Here is a 22500-nt window from a genome sequence, read left to right as displayed (position 1 = left end):
TACTGAGGCTACATAACCTATTACCAAGGCTACATCACATGTTACTGAGGCTACATAACCTATTTTCTGAGGCTACATAACCTATTACCGAGGCTACATAACCTATTACTGAGGCTACATCACCTGTTACTGAGGCTACATCACCTGTTACTGAGGCTACATAACCTATTACTGAGGCTACATAACCTATTACCGAGGCTACATAACCTATTACTGAGGCTACATCACCTGTTACTGAGGCTACATAACCTATTACCGAGGCTACATCACCTATTACTGAGGCTACATCACCTGTTACTGAGGCTACATAACCTATTACCGAGGCTACATCACCTGTTACTGAGGCTACATAACCTATTACTGAGGCTACATAACCTATTACTGAGGCTACATAACCTATTACTGAGGCTACATAACTTAATGCAGAAGATTTGCCCTCCATTTTTTTCCTCCAGTCTTTTGCCTTCAGTTTCTTTTTCACATCGAAAAACATCCCTTGTCACCTGCAGAGTGCAGTTAGTTTTCACAAAGCGGATATGCTGCTTGTCACAAAATAATATTTGGACATATTTGGTGTAATGAAAGAGCCCCCCCCCCCGACAATTATTTAAGAGACTAAAATGTAATAGTGTCAAATTTGCCTTTATGTTGTTTAAGAACTAAACTATTCAAATCTAATTTCGTGTCCGGTTGGTATTTCATATTTTCACACAGACCTGAGGTCTGAGGCCACAGAGGAGGACCCTACTCCTGATCCGAGGGTTAAATACAGAATTCCGGCGCCAACCCAGTCGTGGTGGTCTGGGTTCGGGTGGTCCCGCGAATACCTCTAGTTCCATCAGTAGTTTCTCCTCTACTGTCCTGCCAGCTTCATGCAGCACCGCACGACATTAGCTCTTTCCTTCTCTCACTTCCTGGGGGGCTGCAACCTCTCTGTCTCTGTCTCTGTCTCTGTCTCTGTCTCTGTCTCTGTCTCTCTCTCTCTCTCTCTCTCTCTCTCTGTCTCTGTCTCTGTCTCTGTCTCTGTCTCTGTCTCTGTCTCTGTCTCTGTCTCTGTCTCTGTCTCTGTCTCTCTCTCTCTCTCTCTCTCTCTCTCTCTCTCATGCTGCCAGCTGATTTCCCAAACATTGCCTTGTAAGCGACCCCAGCAGAACTCTCAGGGGTACTCTGTATCTGAAAACTTTGTAGAAATACTGCTATTAATACTGCTAATACTGCTCCCTGAACTGTGATTCTAATCAAACACACACAGCGTGTATTAAAACAGACCTCTTCTCTAATGATATGAATACACTTCCCTCATGTTGAGTCCCAGATCTGGGCCCTTGGACCCTTTGTTGTTCCCTCAGTATCTGAAGTACCCTTTCTGCTTCATTATCCAAGAGCTGTTCTACATTCATTGAGCTGCCATTGGTCCATTGATACGATAGTATCCAAACAAAACATGTTCTTTTAATTGGATACCGTGGGGGACAGAATAGAGGGAATGGGACAGAATGGAGGGAATGGGACAGAATGAAAGGAATGAGACAGAATGGATGGAATGAGACAGAATGGAGGGAATGGGACAGAATGGAGGGAATGGGACAGAATGGAGGGAATGAGACAGAATGGAGGGAATGGGACAGAATGGAGGGAATGGGACAGAATGGAGGGAATGGGACAGAATGGAGGGAATGGGACAGAATGGAGGGAATGGGACAGAATGGAGGGAATGAGACAGAATGGAGGGAATGGGACAGAATGGAGGGAATGGGACAGAATGGAGGGAATGGGACAGAATGGAGGGAATGGGAAAGAATGGAGGGAATGGGACAGAATGGAGGGAATGGGACAGAATGGAAGGAATGAGACAGAATGGTGGGAATGGGACAGAATGGAGGGAATGGGACAGAAGGGCGGAATGGGACAGAATGGAGGGAATGGGACAGAATGGAGGGAATGGGACAGAATGGAGGAATGAATGGGACAAACTGGAGGGAATGGGACAGAATGGAGGGAATGAGACATAATGGAGGGAATGCGACAGAATGGTGGGAATGGGACAGAATGGAGGGAATGGAAGGAATGTTACAGAATGGTGGGAATGGGACAGAATGGGCGGAATGAGAAAGAATGGAGGGAATGGGACAGAATGGAGGGAATGGGACAGAATGGAAGGAATGCGACAGAATGGTGGGAATGGGACAGAATGGAGGGAATGGGAGAGAAGGGCGGGAATGGGACAGAATGGTGGGAATGGGACAGCAGGGCGGGAATGGGACAGAATGGTGGGAATGGGACAGAATGAGGCACGAACCACTGCTTTTAATCAGGGCAAGGTGTCTGGTAACATGGCTGAATACAAACAGTGCAGCTATTCCCTCCGCAAGGCTATCAAACAAGCTAAGCGCCAGTACAGAGACAAAGTAGAATCTCAATTCAACTGCTCAGACACAAGTGGCATGTGGCAGGGTCTACAGTCAATCACGGACTACAGGAAGAAACCCAGCCCAGTCACGGACCAGGATGTCTTGCTCCCAGGCAGACTAAATAACTTTTTGCCCGCTTTGAGGACAATACAGTGCCACTGACACGGCCTGCAACGAAAACATGCGGTCTCTCCTTCACTGCAGCCGAAGTGAGTAAGACATTTAAACGTGTTAACCCTCGCAAGGCTGCAGGCCCAGACGGCGTCCCCAGCCGCGCCCTCAGAGCATGCGCAGACCAGCTGGCCGGTGTGTTTACGGACATATTCAATCAATCCCTATACCAGTCTGCTGTTCCCACATGCTTCAAGAGGGCCACCATTGTTCCTGTTCCCAAGAAAGCTAAGGTAACTGAGCTAAACGACTACCGCCCGTAGCACTCACATCCGTCATCATGAAGTGCTTTGAGAGACTAGTCAAGGACCATATCACCTCCACCCTACCTGACACCCTAGACCCACTCCAATTTGCTTACCGCCCAAATAGGTCCACAGACGATGCAATCTCAACCACACTGCACACTGCCCTAACCCATCTGGACAAGAGGAATACCTATGTGAGAATGCTGTTCATCGACTACAGCTCGGCATTCAACACCATAGTACCCTCCAAGCTCGTCATCAAGCTCGAGACCCTGGGTCTCGACCCCGCCCTGTGCAACTGGGTTCTGGACTTCCTGACGGGCCGCCCCAGGTGGTGAGGGTAGGCAACAACATCTCCTCCCCGCTGATCCTCAACACTGGGGCCCCACAAGGGTGCGTTCTGAGCCCTCTCCTGTACTCCCTGTTCACCCACGACTGCGTGGCCACGCACGCCTCCAACTCAATCATCAAGTTTGCGGACGACACAACAGTGGTAGGCTTGATTACCAACAACGACGAGACGGCCTACAGGGAGGAGGTGAGGGCCCTCGGAGTGTGGTGTCAGGAAAATAACCTCACACTCAACGTCAACAAAACTAAGGAGATGATTGTGGACTTCAGGAAACAGCAGAGGGAACACCCCCATCCACATCGATGGAACAGTAGTGGAGAGGGTAGCAAGTTTTAAGTTCCTCGGCATACACATCACAGACAAACTGAATTGGTCCACTCACACAGACAGCATCGTGAGGAAGGCGCAGCAGCGCCTCTTCAACCTCAGGAGGCTGAAGAAATTCAGCTTGTCACCAAAAGCACTCACAAACTTCTACAGATGCACAATCGAGAGCATCCTGGCGGGCTGTATCACCGCCTGGTATGGCAACTGCACCGCCCTCAACCGTAAGGCTCTCCAGAGGGTAGTGAGGTCTGCACAACGCATCACCTGGGGCAAACTACCTGCCCTCCAGGACACCTACACCACCCGATGCTACAGGAAGGCCATAAAGATCATCAAGGACATCAACCACCCGAGCCACTGCCTGTTCACCCCGCTGTCATCCAGAAGGCGAGGTCAGTACAGGTGCATCAAAGCTGGGACCGAGAGACTGAAAAACAGCTTCTATCTCAAGGCCATCAGACTGTTAAACAGCCACCACTAACATTGAGTGGCTACTGCCAACACACTGTCAATGACACTGACTCTACTCCAGCCACTTTAATAATGGGAATTGATGGGAAATGATGTAAATATATCACTAGCCACTTTAAACAATGCTACCTTATATAATGTTACTTACCCTACATTATTCATCTCATATGCATACGTAGATACTGTACTCTATATCACCGACTGCATCCTTATGTAATACATGTATCACTAGCCACTTTAACTATGCCACTTAGTTTACATACTCATCTCATATGTATATACTGTACTCGATATCATCTACCGTATCTTGCCTATGCTGCTCTATACCATCACTCATTCATATATCCTTATGTACATATTCTTTATCCCCCTTACACTGTGTATAAGACAGTAGTCTTTTTTGGAATTGTTAGTTAGATTACTTGTTCGTTATTACTGCATTGTCGGAACTAGAAGCACAAGCATTTCGCTACACTCGCATTAACATCTGCTAACCATGTGTATGTGACAAATAAAATTTGATTTGATTTGATTTGATTTGAATGGGGGAATGGGACAGAATGGTGGGAATGGGACAGAAGGGCGGGAATGGGACAGAATGGTAGAATGGGTACAGACACATAGTCAGTTCCAGTGGAAGATCTTGCCATTCTTATCCCCGTGTAGATAACATTCTGACCTGCTGTGACCCCTCCTAAGGGAGTGTATCAACTAAACTCCATTTGATGCATTCATTAGTAAGGTATCTGTATATTGAGTGTGGGTGGTAGGGTGTCTGTATATTGAGCGTGGGTGGCATGGTGTCTGTATATTGAGCGTGGGTTGTAGGGTGTCTGTATATTGAGCGTGGGTTATAGGGTGTCTGTATATTGAGCGTGGGTGGTAGAATGTCTGTATATTGAGCGTGGGTGGTAGGATGTCTATATATTGAGCGTGGGTGGTGGGCATCTATATATTGAGTGTGGGTGGTAGGGTGTCTGCATATTGAGCGTGGGTTGTAGGAGGTCTGTATATTGAGCGTGGGTTGTAGGGTGTCTGTATATTGAGTGTGGGTTGTAGGATGTCTGTATATTGAGCGTGGGTGGTTAGGATATCTGTATATTGAGCATGGGTTGTAGGGTGTCTGTATATTGAGCGTGGGTTGTAGGAGGTCTGTACATTGAGCGTGGGTGGTAGGGTGTCTGTATATTGAGTGTGGGTGGTGAGGTGTCTGTATATTGAGCGTGGGTGGTTAGGATGTCTGTATATTGAGCGTGGGTGGTTAGGATGTCTGTATATTGAGCATGGGTGGTTAGGATGTCTGTATATTGAGCGTGGGTGGTTAGGATGTCTGTATAGTGAGTGTGTATGTGTCCCAATATAGCACCCTATTCCCTTTGTAGTGCACTACGTTTGAACCAGAGCCCTATGGGTTACCAAATGGGCCCTGGTCAAAAAATACTGCACTACATAGGGAAAAGGGTGCTATTTCGGAGTCAGAATGTGCGTGTGTTATGGCCTGGTAAACAGGGCAAAGGTCAAAGCCCTCATGTCAAAGAACTCCTCTCCTCTGACCCAATGGGATGACGTTGAATTAACGTAGAAAACGGATTGGATTAGCAAAAAGTCATCAATGGAGTCGGTGCAAAAATAAAAGGGTCATTGATCATCATCATATTTCGCAGTCTAAAGTCTTGGGGATAAAAGCTGTTCAGGAGCCTGCTGGTGTCAGACTTGATGCACCGGTACCGGTACCCGTGCAGAAGCAGAGAGGGGGGTTGGAGTCTTTAACAGTTTTCTGGGCCTTCCTTTCACCTGATATAGAGGTACTGGATGGCAGGGAGCTCAGTCCCAGGGATGTACTGAGCTGTCCGCACCACACTCTGTAGCGCCATGCGATCGAGGGCGGTGCAGTTTCCACACCTAGCAGTGATGGGAGCCAGTCAAGATGCTCTCAATGGTGCAGCTACAGAAGTTTTTGAGGATTTGAGGGCCCATACCAAATCTTTTCAACTTCCTGAGGGGGGAAGAGACGCTATCGCTATCACGCCTTCTTCACGACTGTGTGGGTGTGTGTGGACCATTTTAATGAAGTCCTTATTGATTTGGACAGCGAGGAACTGGAAGCTCTCGACCTGCTCCACTACAGACCCGTCAATGTGGATGGATATTTGTGGAGTAATTCGATGCTCACATGTGTTTTGAATAGAATCGAAACAGTTACCTTAAGACCCTAACTTTAGCCCTCTGACTTCACTAACGACTGTAAATGGAATCAGTTTACTGTGGACTTATTCCTAGCTGAACCTGCAACACAAAACTGGTAGGAGTTAGACAGGTCGAAGGCTGTGGGGAGGTGGTGGGGAGGTGGAGGGCTGCATTCCAAATGGGACCCTATTCCTTATAGTGCACCACTTTTGACCTCCATAGGGCTCTTTGACCTCCATAGGGCTCTTTGACCTCCATATGGCTCTTTGACCTCCATAGGGCTCTTTGACCTCCATAGGGCTCTTTGACCTCCATAGGGCTCTTTGACCTCCATATGGCTCTTTGACCTCCATATGGCTCTTTGACCTCCATAGGGCTCTTTGACCTCCGACCTCCATAGGGCTCTTTGACCTCCATAGGGCTCTTTGACCTCCATTGGGAAGCAGTAGTCAGTAGAGTGGTGTTACTGGTCAGGGGAAGCGGTAGTCAGTAGAGTGGTGTTACTGGTCAGGGGAAGCGGTAGTCAGTAGTCAGTAGAGTGGTGTTACTGGTCAGGGGAAGCGGTAGTCAGTAGTCAGTAGAGTGGTGTTACTGGTCAGGGGAAGCGGTAGTCAGTAGTCAGTAGAGTGGTGTTACTGGTCAAGGGAAGCAGTAGTCAGTAGCCAGTAGAGTGGTGTTACTGGTCAGGGAAGCGGTATTCAGTAGTCAGTAGAGTGGTGTTACTGGTCAGGGAAGCGGTATTCAGTAGTCAGTAGAGTGGTGTTACTGGTCAGGGGAAGCGGTATTCAGTAGTCAGTAGAGTGGTGTTACTGGTCAGGGGAAGCGGTATTCAGTAGTCAGTAGAGTGGTGTTACTGGGCAGGGGAAACAGTAGTCAGTAGAGTGGTGTTACTGGTCAGGGGAAGCGGTAGTCAGTAGTCAGTAGAGTGGTGTTACTGGTCAGGGGAAGCAGCAACAGCATACATAGGCCTCAGCAGGACCAAGTTAAGCTGGCCACCATCCTCTCTCTGCATGCCTAAGCCAGTGTAATTAGTACATGACTGTGGTACGCTGCAGGAGTGGGGACGTAAATTCAAGCGGGCAGTTCTCATATTGACACCGTCGGGGGTATTAGCCAACTGACAAACTCAGTCGTCCTGCGTGATCTTGATTGGACATCTTCCCGGCTCATTGTGTGTCAGCAGCCATAGAAAACAGGAAACCAACGAAGGCGCCATGACAGCTAGCATGATGATGACACGACTAATCTGAGATTCTGAAATGGTTCTTTGTCCTTCAAGCTATTTACCACAGAAATGTATCTTTGTGTAGTAGTTTTTTAACCACTCACACACGCATACACATTACACACGCACACACGTAGCACACATCAACGCCAGTGGAGGCTGCTGACGGGAGGACGGCTCATAGTAACGGTGAATGGAATGGCATCAAACACATGGAAACCACGGTTTTGATCTATTTGATACCGTTCCGCTGATTCCGATCCAGGCTTTGCCACGAGCCCGTCCTCCCTTAATTAAGGTGCCACCAACCTCCTGTAATTCACATACACCATGGACAGAAGACCGAGGTGTCTCTTTTGATAAAGCAGGAAGTAGACACTTCCTGTGTTTTCGTCTTTGCCACCAACCCTTTTTCAAAGCGACTCATTTAGACACACACAGAAGGGTTATAGTAGTAGTGTGCTTCAGAATTCAGCACTCTCTTTGCAGTGTTCAAAGTAATGTAATGTAAAGTTATGTAATGTAAAGTTGTGTAATGTAAAGTAATGTACAGTAAAGTAATGTACAGTAAAGTAATGTAATGTGATGTAAAGTTATGTAATGTAAAGTTGTGTAATGTAAAGTAATGTACAGTAAAGTAATGTACAGTAAAGTAATGTAATGTGATGTAAAGTTATGTAATGTAAAGTTGTGTAATGTAAAGTAATGTACAGTAAAGTAATGTAATGTAATGTAAAGTTATGTAATGTAACGTTGTGTAATGTAAAGTAATGTACAGTAAAGTAATGTACAGTAAAGTAATGTAATGTGATGTAAAGTAATGTCAAGTAATGTAATGTCAAGTAATGTAATGTAAAGTTATGTAATGTAAAGTTGTGTAATGTAAAGTAATGTACAGTAAAGTAATGTAATGTAATGTAAAGTAATGTAATGTAATGTAAAGTAATGTAATGCAGACCTAAGATGTCTACTGCACTATAATAAGAGGAGAATGACCCAATGTTCTACTTGGTTAGTCTATAGCCTATTGCCTATGCTCTGAGCCCATGAGCAGCGCTGGAGAGGGAGTCACTGTTTAAAGACTGGAAATCAGACGATTATAGTGATGAAGGTAAAGGTAAAAAAATAAATATGAACTTTATCAAACAAAACATACATGTATTGCGTAACAAGTCCTATGAGTGTCATCTGATGAAGATCATCAAGTAATTAATTTTATCTCTATTTGTGCTTTTTGTGACTCCTATATTTGGCTGGAAAAATGGCTGTTTTTATCTGTGGCTTGGTGGTGACCTAACATAATCGTTTGTGGTGCTTTCGCTGTAAAGCCTATTTGAAATCTGACACTGTGGTGGCATTAACAACAAGATTACCTTTAAAACGGTATCAGATATATGTATGTTTGAGGAATTTTATTTATGAGATTTCTGTTGTTTTGTATTTGGCGCCCTGCTCTTTCACTGGCTGTTGTCATATCGATCCCGTTAGGGATTGCAGCCATAAGAAGTTTTAAAGGACAAATACAAAGTCACAATAAGAATCTGCTAGAAACAAGGAAGGGGTTAGACGGCACACTACCTTACGATGATGACCTGTAAGTGTAATGACTATAATACCAACAATTGAATAACATAGGCTCCAATCCTAGGTAAACTACCTGACCAAATCTCTTCATAATGGACCATTTTCCCTGGTTGTTTTCCCCATGCAGCTGTTGCCATGACGACAGACGAGGCGACAGAGCGACAGCAGCAAAAGAAGCCCAGCCAGCAGGAGGCAGAGCAGCATCAGGCCACGCCCCCTGACCACGGGCCCTCTGAGTCCCAGGCTTCCAGCACTCCCGTCACCTCGCCCCTAAGCCCCGGCTCGCCCTCCTCACCCCAGGAGGAGGTGCAGCTGAGACCCCGCCAGCGCACCTCGGCCGACCGTGGCCTCTCGCGACTCTTCTCCTCTTTCCTGAAGAGGAGGTCTCAGTGCGAGGGGGACGGGGGAGAGAAGGGGGAGAAAGGAGGGGACGGGGGAGAAGCCAAGGCGCCCATCGCTGACTGTGAGCCGGAGCTCAGGATCGAGGGGGATCAGAACCTCGACCTGCACTCACTCAGCAGCAACGAGGCTCAGGTGAGAGCTTATCACTCCTGCTACGCTGTCATACTGGGACTGTGTGTTGTTGTAGGGTTAGGCTTGAGGAGGACATGTTTAATAGCAGTGTGTGTGGTTGAGGACTCTTAGCTACTGCTTAGCTAGAGTGCAAAATTATGTTGATTTTAGTCTGAGCTGATGAATGTGCTCTTCAGTGGTAAGTGGTAGGTGTTTTGTGCTGGATTTACAGTGCTCTGAATTACAGTACTCTCTCAGTCTTCAAACTGCTATGTGAAGTGAGTAAAAACAGACGTGCATGAATGAGTAATGATTGTGGTGTTTGTGATGTGGCTTGAGGAAAGCCTTTCCTTCGGTTCCCTTTGTTCCTTCTTTACATAGGATTTCATTTCGGCCTCAAAGCACAACGTTAAGGCAATATATAGTCACAATAGTGAGGATATATAGTCACAATAGTGAGGATATATAGTCACAATAGTGAGGATATATAGTCACAACAGTGAGGATATATAGTCACAATAGTGAGGATATATAGTCACAATAGTGAGGATATATAGTCACAATAGTGAGGATATATAGTCACAATAGTGAGGATATAGTCACAATAGTGAGGATATATAGTCACAATAGTGAGGGATATATAGTCACAATAGTGAGGATATATAGTCACAATAGTGAGGATATATAGTCACAATAGTGAGGATATAGTCACAATAGTGTTGATATATAGTCACAATAGTGAGGATATATAGTCACAATAGTGAGGATATATAGTCACAATAGTGAGGATATATAGTCACAATAGTGAGGATATATAGTCACAATAGTGAGATAGTCACAATAGTGTTGATATATAGTCACAATAGTGTTGAGGTCACAATATATAGTCACAATAGTGAGGATATAGTCAGTGTTGATATATAGTCACAATAGTGAGGATATATAGTCACAATAGTGAGGATATATAGTCACAATAGTGAGGATATATAGTCACAATATATAGTCACAATAGTAGGATATATAGTCACAATAGTGAGGATATAGTCACAATAGTCACAATAGTGAGGATATATAGTCACAATAGTGAGGATATATAGTCACAATAGTGAGGATATATAGTCACAATAGTGAGGATATATAGTCACAACAGTGAGGATATATAGTCACAATAGTGATGATATATAGTCACAATAGTGAGGATATATAGTCACAATAGTGATGATATATAGTCACAATAGTGAGGATATATAGTCACAATAGTGGTGATATATAGTCACAATAGTGAGGATATATAGTTACAATAGTGAGGATATATAGTCACAATAGTGAGGATATATAGTCACAATAGTGAGGATATATAGTCACAACAGTGAGTCAACAGGATATATAGTCACAATAGTGAGGATTTGTCACAATAAAGTGAGTAAGTCACAACATGAGGATATATAGTCACAATAGTGAGGATATATAGTCACAACATTGAGGATCAAATAGTGAGGATATATAGTCACATTGAAATATAGTCACAAGATAATCACAATAGTGAGGATATATAGTCACAATAGTGAGGATATATAGTCACAATAGTGAGGATATATAGTCACAACAGTGATGATATATAGTCACAATAGTGAGGATATATAGTCACAATAGTGAGGATATATAGTCACAACAGTGGCTATATAGTCACAATAGTGAGAGTCACAACAGTGAGGATATATAGTCACAATAGTGAGGATATATAGTCACAACATTGAGCACAATAGTGAGGATATATAGTCACAATATTTTCAGATGTAGTGAGGATATATAGTCACAATAGTGAGGATATATAGTCACAGTGATGATTATAGTCACAATAGTAATATATAGTCACAATAGTGAGGATATGAGGATATAGCACAATAGTGAGGACATATAGTCACAACAGTGAGGATATATAGTCACAATAGTGAGGGTATATAGTCACAACAGTTTATAGTCACAATAGTGAGGATATATAGTCACAATAGTGAGGATATATAGTCACAATAGTTAGATCAAGCAGTCAACAAGTCACTTTGAAAGAGTCATTTCAGAGAGACAACTCAAAGTCGAAATCCATTAAAGCCAAGATAATGGAATTCATTGCCTTGACAATCAACCGTTCTCTGTCGTGGGTGATGTTGTGTTGGTCGACACCGGTTAACACTGCTAAGTGCACTATTTTTCAGATGTTGTCCTACCAGAGTTACACAGTAATAGCGTCACTGCTATCATTTGTTCAACTATGGAACAAAAAAGATACAGTAGCACTGTTAAAGTGGTACAATAAAGTCTGCAAACACCGGCCATGAACGATGTGTTTACGGTACCGCGTTGGTAATAAAGCATCATTTGTTCAACTGCAACTTCTGGGGTAGCTAGCTTTAGCTTGGTACCTAGCTAGCTTTAGCTTGGTACCTAGCTAGCTTTAGCTTGGTACCTAGCTAGCTTTAGCTTGGTACCTAGCTAGCTTTAGCTTGGTACCTAGCTAGCTTTAGCTTGGTACCTAGCTAGCACTAATACAACCAGCATGAAAACAATGACCAGTAAAAAACTGCAGTCATTTTCATTATTCTTAGCAATGATTTAGGAATCCTCGTGAGTAAGTATTAGCTAGGTTGCCACTTGTTGTTCGCCTGTTGATATTGAACTTCAGTTCATGTAAATAAATACCTAGCCAGCTACTTAACCCTGTTGCCCAAAGCTAACGTTATAAGCAGCCAGCTAGCTTCATCTCGCTAGTGAGGCTCGACCGGACCGAGTTATGTGTTGTGAAGCTAGATACAATAAAGATTAGGCACAATAGTGGAATTTGCGGTTTGCCTTCAAAATAAATAAAAAATTAAAATAAGGTGCGCGAGACAACTTTACCAGCATCATAGCATCATAGCATACTTATCGATGAATCGCTGTGACATATGAAATACGAGTGATAGTGTAATCAATGTGTAATAACTACGTAAAAAAAATATGAACGAGTTAAATTATTATGTGACGTGCAGTCATACTCAGGTTCTGATTGACACATCAAATATTGTTAAATAGTGTATTTTTTGACACGCAAAGACCCAAACGGCGTTCCATGGAAATCCTGGTTGAGAATGAAACGACTGAACAACGAAACAGCACAGCAAGTGAGTGAAAGAAATAGGTTTTGATGATGTTTTACTGGTACATGGGGACATACGGGGACATAACGTAACAAAATTACTTTTTGGTCAGTGTGTGTGTGTGTGTTTGTGTGTGTGTGTTTGTGTGTAACCTTTATTTAACCTGGCAAGTCAGTTAAGAATGCATTCTTATTTATAATGACGGCCTACTCCAAAGCAAAGGATCTTGTGAAGATGCTGGAGGAAACAGGTACAAAAGTATCTATATCCACAGTAAAACTAGTCCTATGTCGACATAACCTGAAAGGCCGTTCAGCAAGGTAGAAGCCACTGCTCCAAAACTGCCATAAAAAAGCCAGACTACGGTTTGCAACTGAACATGGGGACAAAGATCGTACATTTCGAGAAATGTCCTCTGGTCTGATGAAACAAAAATCGAACTGTTTTGCCATAATGACCATCGTTATTTTTGGAGGATAAAGGGTGCGGCTTGCAAGCCGAAGAACACCATCCCAACCGTGAAGCACGGGGGTGGCAGCATCATGTTGTGGGGGTGCTTTGCTGCAGGAGGGACTGGTGCACCTCACATACTAGATAGCATCATGAGGTAGGAAAATTATGTTGATATATTGAAGCAACATCTCAAGACATCAGTCAGGAAGTTAAAGCTTGGACGCAAATGGGTCTTCCAAATGGACAATGACCCCAAGCATACTTCCAAAGTTGTGGCAAAATGGCTTAAGGACAACAAAGTCAAGGTATTGGAGTGGCCATCACAAAGCCCTGACCTCAAACCTACAGGAATTTTGTTGGCAGAACTGAAAAAGCGTGTGCGAGCAAGGAGGCCAACAAACCTGACTCAGTTACACCAGCTCTGTCAGGAGGAATGGGCCAAAATTCACCCAATTGATTGTGGGAAGCTTGTGGAAGGCTACCTGAAATGTTTGACCCAAGTTAATCAATTTAAAGGAAATGTACCAAATACTAATTGAGTGTATGTAAACTTCTGACCCACTGGAAATGTGATGAAAGGAATAAAAGTTCAAATAAATCATTTTTTCTACTATTATACTGACATTTCACTTTCTTAAAATAAAGTGGTGATCCTAACTGACCTAAGACAGGGAATTGTTACTAGGATTTCAGGAATTGTGAAAAACTGAGTTTAAATGTATTTGGCTGAGGTGTATGTAAACTTCCGACTTCAACTGTATCAATATCATGTCTTTGTCGTTTGTAAAGTTGTTTGTTCTGTGTAGCTTTAAGCAAGCATGTTTGTCTTACACACAGATGCAAATGTGTCCATGTGTGTTTTTGGAATGAATATAAAATGGAATGTGTCTTGTGTCTTTTCCTCCAGCCTGTCCAGGTAGACCAGAAGGAAGACCCTGAGAAAGACTCAGAGGACGAGGGGGGAGAGAAAGACAAGGAGAAAAGAGAAGAGGACAGTGCCCAGGAGAAGGAGAAAAAGGAGGAGGACCCTGAGGGAGAGGGAGAAGGAAGAGAGGGCGAAGACGGGGAGGGAGAGAAAGGGTTAAAGGAGAAGATAGCAGAAGAAGACGCTCAACCTCCTAAGCCTCCCCGTCGACCCAGGATCATGCAAATTAAAGTTACACTGCTGGATGACACTCTGTATGAGTGTGAGCTGGATGTAAGTCCCAATATTACCAAATCATTCTTTATTATAGCTGGAATCCTAGGATACATAGCCTGGGGGATCCAGGATGGTTTGTGCTGTCTTGCCAAATCCTATAAACTTGTCCGATTTGTTCATACAGTACCATTCAAAAGGTTGGACACACTATGAAATAACACATATGGAATCATGTAGTAACAAATCAGAATCTATTTTATATTTGAGATTTTTAAAAGTAGTCACCTTTTGCCATGATGAGCGTTGCACACACATTCTCTCAACCAGCTTCACCTGGAATGCTTTTCTAACAGTCTTGAAGGAGTTCCCACATATGCTGAGCACTTGTTGGGCTGCTTGTTCTTCACCCTGCGGTCCAACTCATCCCAAACCATCTCAATTAGGTTGAGGTCAGATGATTGTGGAGGCCAGGCTTTGATGTCTTCTCTATTATTCTACAATGTACAGTAGAAAATAGTTTTAAAACTTTTTAAAAACTTGAATGAGTAGGTGTGTCCAAACTTTTGACTTGCACCGTACATACAGATACAGTTAAAGTCGGAAGTTTACATAAACTTAGATTGGAGTCAGTTTTTCAAACACTCTAAATTTCTTGTTAACAAACTATAGTTTTCATTAAAACAAAACACTTTTTCACATTTCTTGTTAACAAACTATAGTAGGTTGGGTCATTAAAACTCGTTTTTCAAACACTACACGTTTCTTGTTAACAAACTATAGTCATTAAACAAACACTTTTTCAAACAAATTTCTTGTTAACAAACTATAGTTTTGGCAAGTCCGTTAGGACATCTACTTTGTACACAAGTCATTTTAATTTTAAGTAATATATGACTTTAACCCATTTTATAAGAGATTCCCAAAAATTGAAAATATTCCAGGCATTTATATATAATCTCCAGCCGTACTTTATCAAAAGCCTTTTCAAAGTCAGCTATGAATAGCAGGACTGGTTTCCCAGATATTTCCCAGTGTTCTATTATTTCCAATATATCGTCCATGTAAAATGCCTTTCTGATTAGAATGAATAATATCCGACAATAGCTTTTTAATTCTGTGCGCTATATATATTGCTAGACTGGCTTTTTCGGGTACAGTGCCTTCCCGAAAGTATTCAGACCCCTTGACTTTTTCCACATTTTCTTACGTTACAGCCTTATTCTAAAATTGATTAAATTAATTATTTTCCTCATTAATCTACACACAATACCCCATAATGACAAAGCGAAAACAGTTTTTTATAAATGTTTACAAATATATTAAAACCCTAAATACCGTATTTACATAATTATTCTAATCTTTTGCTATGAGACTCAAAATTGAGATCAGGTGCATCCTGTTTCCATTGATCATCCTTGAGATGTTTCTATGTTTCTAACTTGATTGGAGTCCACCTGTGGTAAATTAAATTGATTGGACATGACTTGGAAAGTCACACACCTGTCTATATAAGGTCCCACAGTTGACAGTGCATGTCAAAGCAAAAACCAAGCCATGAGGTCGAATGAATTGTCCATAGAGCTCCGAGACAGGATTGTGTCGAGGCACAGATCTGGGGAAGGGTGCCAAAAAAATGTCTGCGGCATTGAAGGTCAAGAACACAGTGGCCTCCATCATTCTTAAATGGAGAAGTTTGGAAGATTCTTCCCAGAGCTGGCATCCTGGCCAAACTGAGCAATCAGGGGAGAAGGGCCTTGGCCAGTGAGGTGAACAAGAACCCGATGGTCACTCTAACAGAGCTCCAGATTTCCTCTATGGAGATGGGAGAACCTTCCAGAAGGACAACTATCTCTGTAGCACTCCACCAATCAGGCCTTTACGGTAGAGTGGCCAGATGGAAGCCACTCCTCAGTAAAAGGCACATGCCAGCCTGCTTGGAGTTTGCCAAAAGGCACTTAGACTCTCAGACCATGAGAAACTAGATTCTCTGGTGTGATGAAACCTGGATTGAATACTTTGGACTGAATGCCAAGCCTGGAGAAAACCTGGCACCATCCCTACAATTAAGCATGGTGGTGGCAGCATCATGCTGTGGGATGTTTTTCAGCGTCAGGGACTGGGTGACAAGTCAGGATCGAGGAAAAGATGAATGGAGAAAAGTACAGAGATCCTTGATGAAAACCTGTTCCAGAGCGCTCAGGACCACAGACTGGGGCGAAGGTTCACCTTCTAACAGAGCATCGACCCTAAGCACACAGCCAAGACAACGCAGGAGTGGCTTCAGGACAAGTCTCTGAATGTCCTTGAGTTGCCCAGTCAGAGTCCAGACTTGAACCCGATCAAACATCTCTGGAGAGACTTGAAAATAGCTTTACAATGATGCTACCCATCCAACCTGACAGAGCTTGAGAGGATCTGCAGAGAAGAAGGGATAAACTCTCCAAATACAGGTGTGCCAAGCTTGTAGCGTCATACCCAAGAAGACTCGAGGCCGTACTCGCATCCAAAGGTGCTTCAACAAAGTACTGAGTAAAAAAGGGTCTGAATACTTATGTAAATGTGATATTTCAGTTTATTTTTTTCAGCGATTTATTTTTATTTTTATACAACTTGTTTTTGCTTTGCTTTGTCTTTATGGGTTATTGTGTGTAGATTGATGAGGGGAAAAAAGCAATTTAATCCATTTTAATGTTTACATACCCTACATTATTCATCTCATATGCATATGTATATACTGTACTCTATATCATCTACTGCATCTTTATGTAATACATGTATCACTAGACACTTTAACTATGCCACTTTGTTTACATACTCATCTCATATGTATATACTGCACTCAATACCATCTACTGTATCTTGCCTATGCTGCTCTGTACCATCACTCTGTACCATCACTCTGTACCATCACTCATTCATATATCCTTATGTACATATTCTTTCTCCCCTTACACTTGTATCTATAAGGTAGTAGTTTTGGAATTGTTAGCTAGATTACTTGTTGGTTATTACTACATTGTCGGAACTAGAAGCACAAGCATTTCGCTACACTCGCATTAACATCTGCTAACCATGTGTATGTGACAAATAAAATTTGATTTGATTTGATTTCTAGAAACATGGCAAATTCCCTACACAGTTCAAGACAGGTTTATTATGTCTCTGTATGACATCTCTCTCTTCCCTTTAGAAACATGCCAAAGGTGTGGAGCTGTTCACAAAGGTGTGTGACCACCTCAACCTGCTGGAGAGAGACTACTACGGCCTGGCCATCTGGGAGTCGCCCTCCATGAAGGTCCGTTGCTCTAAGTTTCCAAACTGTTTTTTGCTTTGTGACCCACAAGTTGAGGTGTCTTTTGAGTTGTCACCTGATTGGCTGAATACCCGGGCGCGCGAGGTGGTTGGAGTTGTCATGACAGAAATATGATGCCAAGTTTTCAAACTATCGGTGGTTTCTATTGAGAAGATATATGAAGCAATCTGTGCATTTGAACAACAGCATCAATACACCTATTTCACATTTGCATGTCAAAAACCAAATGACCACTGCTGTACATGCTGTCACTGTTTAGAACGGATTAGATTCAACTATTTTGAGCGAGCAGGCAGCTCACGCACAAACGAGTGCACCAGGGAGAACTCAACAAGCATGCAGATGATATAAGTGAAAACGCATTATCTAACTGGGGATAGCTGGCTAACATAATGTCACAAAAACCATGAAAATCAGCCCCACGCCATTATTCCTCCTCCACCAAACTTTACAGTTGGCACTATGCATTGTGGCAGGTAGCGTTCTTCTGGCATCTGCCAAACCCAGATTCGTCCGTCGGATTGCCAGACGGTGAAGTGTGATTCATCATTCCAGAGAACACCTTTAGTTCCAGTGAAGAGAAATCTTAATGCTACGATTCTGGGCTTCTCTCCAATGTTCCAACATCTAGTGGAAAGCCTTCCCAGAAGAGTGGAGGCTGTTATAGCAGCAAAGGGGTGACCAACTCCATATTAATACCCATGATTTAGGAATGAAATGTTCAACGAGCAGGTGTCCACATACCGTTGGTCATGTAGTGTAACTTTATATTTTCCAAGTTAGTCAGATTTGAGTTTAGAAAGACGTAAAGTTGGCATGAGAGCCAACTAGCTAGCAAGCAAGCTACCAGCTAGCTATATCTAGCTGCTTATCAAAGGTAGATAACTGGTTAATCTCACACAAAAAAAATGACCACATTTTGTTAATCAATGTCTCCAAACATTACTGTAGCTGGTTCATGCTTTGTGATATTGCTGGTTTTATGCTGTTTTAGTCCACAGAACATGACAGTAGAACCTGATGAACCACACGGGAAACAATCAAGTTGGCCAGTCAACTTCATACTCTTTGGTCCTACCAGATCCTTGATGAGAAGGTTCTAGCTAGTGTATCCCTCTGTCCGTGGACTCTTGTTAGATGAAGTTGTCCGGTTTATCAGGTCCCAGGCTCCTTGACTGTTATGAATATTTATTTACAAGTTAATTAATTACAGCCTTTTGCTTTAGTGCCGCCTGTACCTGATCGAGCAGATCTAGCCTCGCGTGCGGAAGTAAGCCGTCTGGCGCGACAGTCATTGGGAGGGAGACTAGAGCAGGCCCAGAAGTTCTGACTGAACGCACATTTATGCGCCACCAGGACGGTTTGTTTACTTTATGCTGGAATCCTGCGATTTTGTTGGGGCAGTTTCCCCCCCCCCTCATTGTAAATAGTTGGCAAAGCAATCCCCAAGAAGTGTTCTCACGGCCTATGCGCCCACGGAGGAGGAGTGGCTGCTGGCGGTCACTGTGGAGCAGAGTAGTAAATCACTACTTGTTATGAACAATATATTTTAATCTGGAAAATGTAAAAAATGTACCACACTATAAGCATTTAAAATCCATGAATTACATAATATGTCATATTTTTTTTTACCAATCACCCTAACGCCCTAATCGACTGGTTGACTGGGAAAAAACATACACAGACCAAAGAATAAGTCAAATATATATTCTCCTGCAAAATGTCTTGATAAATGTGGGAATTCATTTTTCCGTCGGTGATAGCAAGCTGTCCAGGCCCTGAGGCAGCAAAGCAGCCCCAAATCATGATGCTCCCTCCACCATACTTTACAGTTGGGATGAGGGTTTGATGTTGGTGTGCTGTGCCTTTTTCAGAGTGTTGTGTGTTCCTTCCAAACAACTCAACTTTAGTTTCATTTGTCCATGGAATATTTTGCCAGTAGACCTGTGGAACATCCAGGTGCACGTTTGCAAACTTCAGATGTGCAGCAATGGTTTTTTGGACAGCAGTGGCTTCTTCCGTGGTGCCCTCCCATGAACACCATTTTTGTTTTGTGTTTTACATATCATAGACTCGTCAACATAAATGTTAGCACGTTCCAGAAATGTCTGTAAATCTTTAGCTGACACTCTAGGATTCTTCTTAACCTCATTGATCATTCTGCGCTGTGCTCTTGCAGTCATCTTTGCAGGATGGCCAATCCTAGGGAGAGTAGCAACAGTGCTGAACTTTCTCCATTTATAGACAATGTGTCTTATCGTGGACTGATGAACAATAAGGCTTTTAGAGATATGTTATAACCCTTTCCAGCTTTTTGCAGGTCAACAATTCTTCGTCATAGATCATCTGAGATCTCTTTTGTTCGAGGCATGGTTGACATCAGGCAATGCTTCTTGTGAATAGCAAACTCAAATTTTGTGAGTGTTTTTTTATAGGGCAGGGCAGCTCTAACCAACATCTCTAATCTCGTCTCATTGATTGGACTCCAGGTTAGCTGACTCCTGACTCCAATTAGCTTTAGGAGAAGTCATTAGTCTAGGGGTTCACATACTTTATCCTACCTACACTGTGAATGTTTATATTACGTATTCAATATAGACAAGAACAATTCTAATAATTAGTGTTATTAGTTTAAGCACACAATGTTTGTCTATTGTTGTGAATTAGATTAAAGATTAGAGATCTGATCAAATTTTATGACCAATTTATTCAGAAATCGAGGTAATTCCAAAGGGTTCACATACTTTTTCTTGCCACTGTAGATACTGTACATATTAGACACATGCTTCTTGTATCTAGTGTTTGATGTTCAGTTATAATTGGAGCCACGTCTGAGTCCTTGTTTTGTCTGATGATGTTCCTTCTCATCTCCCACAGACCTGGATGGATTTCACCAAGGAGATCCGCAGGCAGGTTCAAGGTGAGGCTTCTGCTCTGTTCTCATTGTGTAGAGCCTATCTTGTAACCTCTTGCTAAATTCATGGTAATTATACTGTAGGTGCGTTAGTAAATTTCCTCCAGCGTCAGGCAGTGCACTCTGGGCCTTTTCGTAAGTTCCGAGCGTTTCTCTCTCGCACACTGGGGCGTTCTGATCGCATAGCGGAAGTCGAGCACCACCGGTTAACCGGATAAAGTTGGCTGGCTTGCTAGCTTCTTCCCCGAACACACCCTGAATGTGGAAAGGCTGTACACCTCACCGTGACACTTCCATTTCATTTTCTGCTCCACCTACGTAGGTGCAAAGTTAGACAAGATCTGTGCAGACGCACAATCATGTACAGGTGAGACGAACATACCGTCGTCATTCATTACTCAGGGGGGTATTCATTAGTGCACACCGTAGCTAAACGTTTTTGGAACGAAAATGAACGTTTCTTATTGAACAAATTCATGTTATTCCCTTACAGTCAGTTTTGTTCCGTTTGGTGCCTATTGAATACGACCCAGGTTTTTCTAAACATCACTGTGCATGTTTTAACAAGAGGAAACCATGTGACCGTGATGTGAATGTGTTTTGATGACAGATTATTTCCTCAGGCACCAATTATGACTTCACCTTCAATGTGAAGTTCTATCCTCCTGACCCAGCCCAGCTTTCTGAAGACATCACCAGGTAAACCTCTACCTGCTCCTCTGTCTGGTTTCTCTCTGCTAGTCTGCTCTCTGTCTCTGCTAGTCTGCTCTCTGTCTCTGCTAGTCTGCTCTCTGTCTCGGCTAGTCTTCTCTCTGTCTCTGCTAGTCTGCTCTCTGTCTCTGCTAGTCTGCTCTCTGTCTCTGTTAGTCTGCTCTCTGTCTCTGCTAGTCTGCTCTCTGTCTCTGCTAGTCTGCTCTCTGTCTCTGTTAGTCTTCTCTCTGTCTCTGCTAGTCTGCTCTCTGTCTCTGCTAGTCTGCTCTCTGTCTCTGCTAGTCTGCTCTCTGTCTCTGTTAGTCTGCTCTCTGTCTCGGCTAGTCTTCTCTCTGTCTCTGCTAGTCTGCTCTCTGTCTCTGCTAGTCTGCTCTCTATCTCTGTTAGTCTTCTCTCTGTCTCTGCTAGTCTGCTCTCTGTCTCTGCTAGTCTGCTCTCTGTCTCTGTTAGTCTTCTCTCTGTCTCTGCTAGTCTTCCCTCTGTCTCTGCTTGTCTTCTCTCTGTCTGTGTTAGTCTGCTCTCTGTCTCTGCTAGTCTTCCCTCTGTCTCTGCTAGTCTTCTCTCTGTCTCTGTTAGTCTTCTCTTTGTCTCTGCTAGTCTTCTCTCTGTCTCTGTTAGTCTTCTCTCTGTCTCTGCTAGTCTTCCCTCTGTCTCTGCTTGTCTTCTCTCTGTCTGTGTTAGTTTGCTCTCTGTCTGTGTTAGTCTTCTCTCTGTCTCTGTTAGTCTTCTCTCTGTCTCTGCTAGTCTTCCCTCTGTCTCTGCTAGTCTTCTCTCTGTCTGTGTTAGTCTGCTCTCTGTCTCTGCTAGTCTTCTCTCTGTCTCTGCTAGTCTTCTCTTTGTCTCTGCTAGTCTTCTCTCTGTCTCTCCTAGTCTTCCCTCTGTCTCTGCTAGTCTTCTCTCTGTCTCTGTTAGTCTTCTCTTTGTCTCTGCTACTCTGCTCTCTGTCTCTACTAGTCTTCTCTCTGTCTCTGCTAGTCTGCTCCCTGTCTCTGTTAGTCTTCTCTCTGTCTGCTTGTTCCCTACATAGTGCATATTTTGACCAGAGCCCTATAGGGAATATGGTGCCATTTGGGATGCTTTATCTCTCTGTTGATGCTTCCTGGAAGCCCTATGGTCTGACCTCAAGCTTTGTTTGTGTACAACAGGTATTCTGTCTGTGTGTGTGTGTGTGTGTGTGTACGACAGGTATTCTGTGTGTGTGTGTTTGTGTGTGTGTGTGTGTGTGTGTGTGTGTGTGTGTGTACGACAGGTATTCTGTGTGTGTGTGTGTGTGTGTGTGTGTGTGTGTGTACAACAGGTATTCTGTGTGTGTGTGTGTGTGTGTACGACAGGTATTCTGTGTGTG

The 22500-nt window shown here is 43.3% G+C and overlaps 1 pseudogene; it reads left to right on the top strand.

Annotated features, from left to right (window-relative positions):
- LOC121841504 overlaps window positions 1-22500 on the top strand; it is a 180853-nt pseudogene that overhangs the window by 61478 nt on the left and 96875 nt on the right.

The sequence above is a fragment of the Oncorhynchus tshawytscha genome, linkage group LG31 (assembly GCF_018296145.1).
Source record: "Oncorhynchus tshawytscha isolate Ot180627B linkage group LG31, Otsh_v2.0, whole genome shotgun sequence".
NCBI lineage: Eukaryota > Metazoa > Chordata > Actinopteri > Salmoniformes > Salmonidae > Oncorhynchus > Oncorhynchus tshawytscha.
The sequence above is the reverse complement of the archived record's forward strand: the minus strand, read 5'-3'. Positions and strand labels throughout refer to the sequence as shown.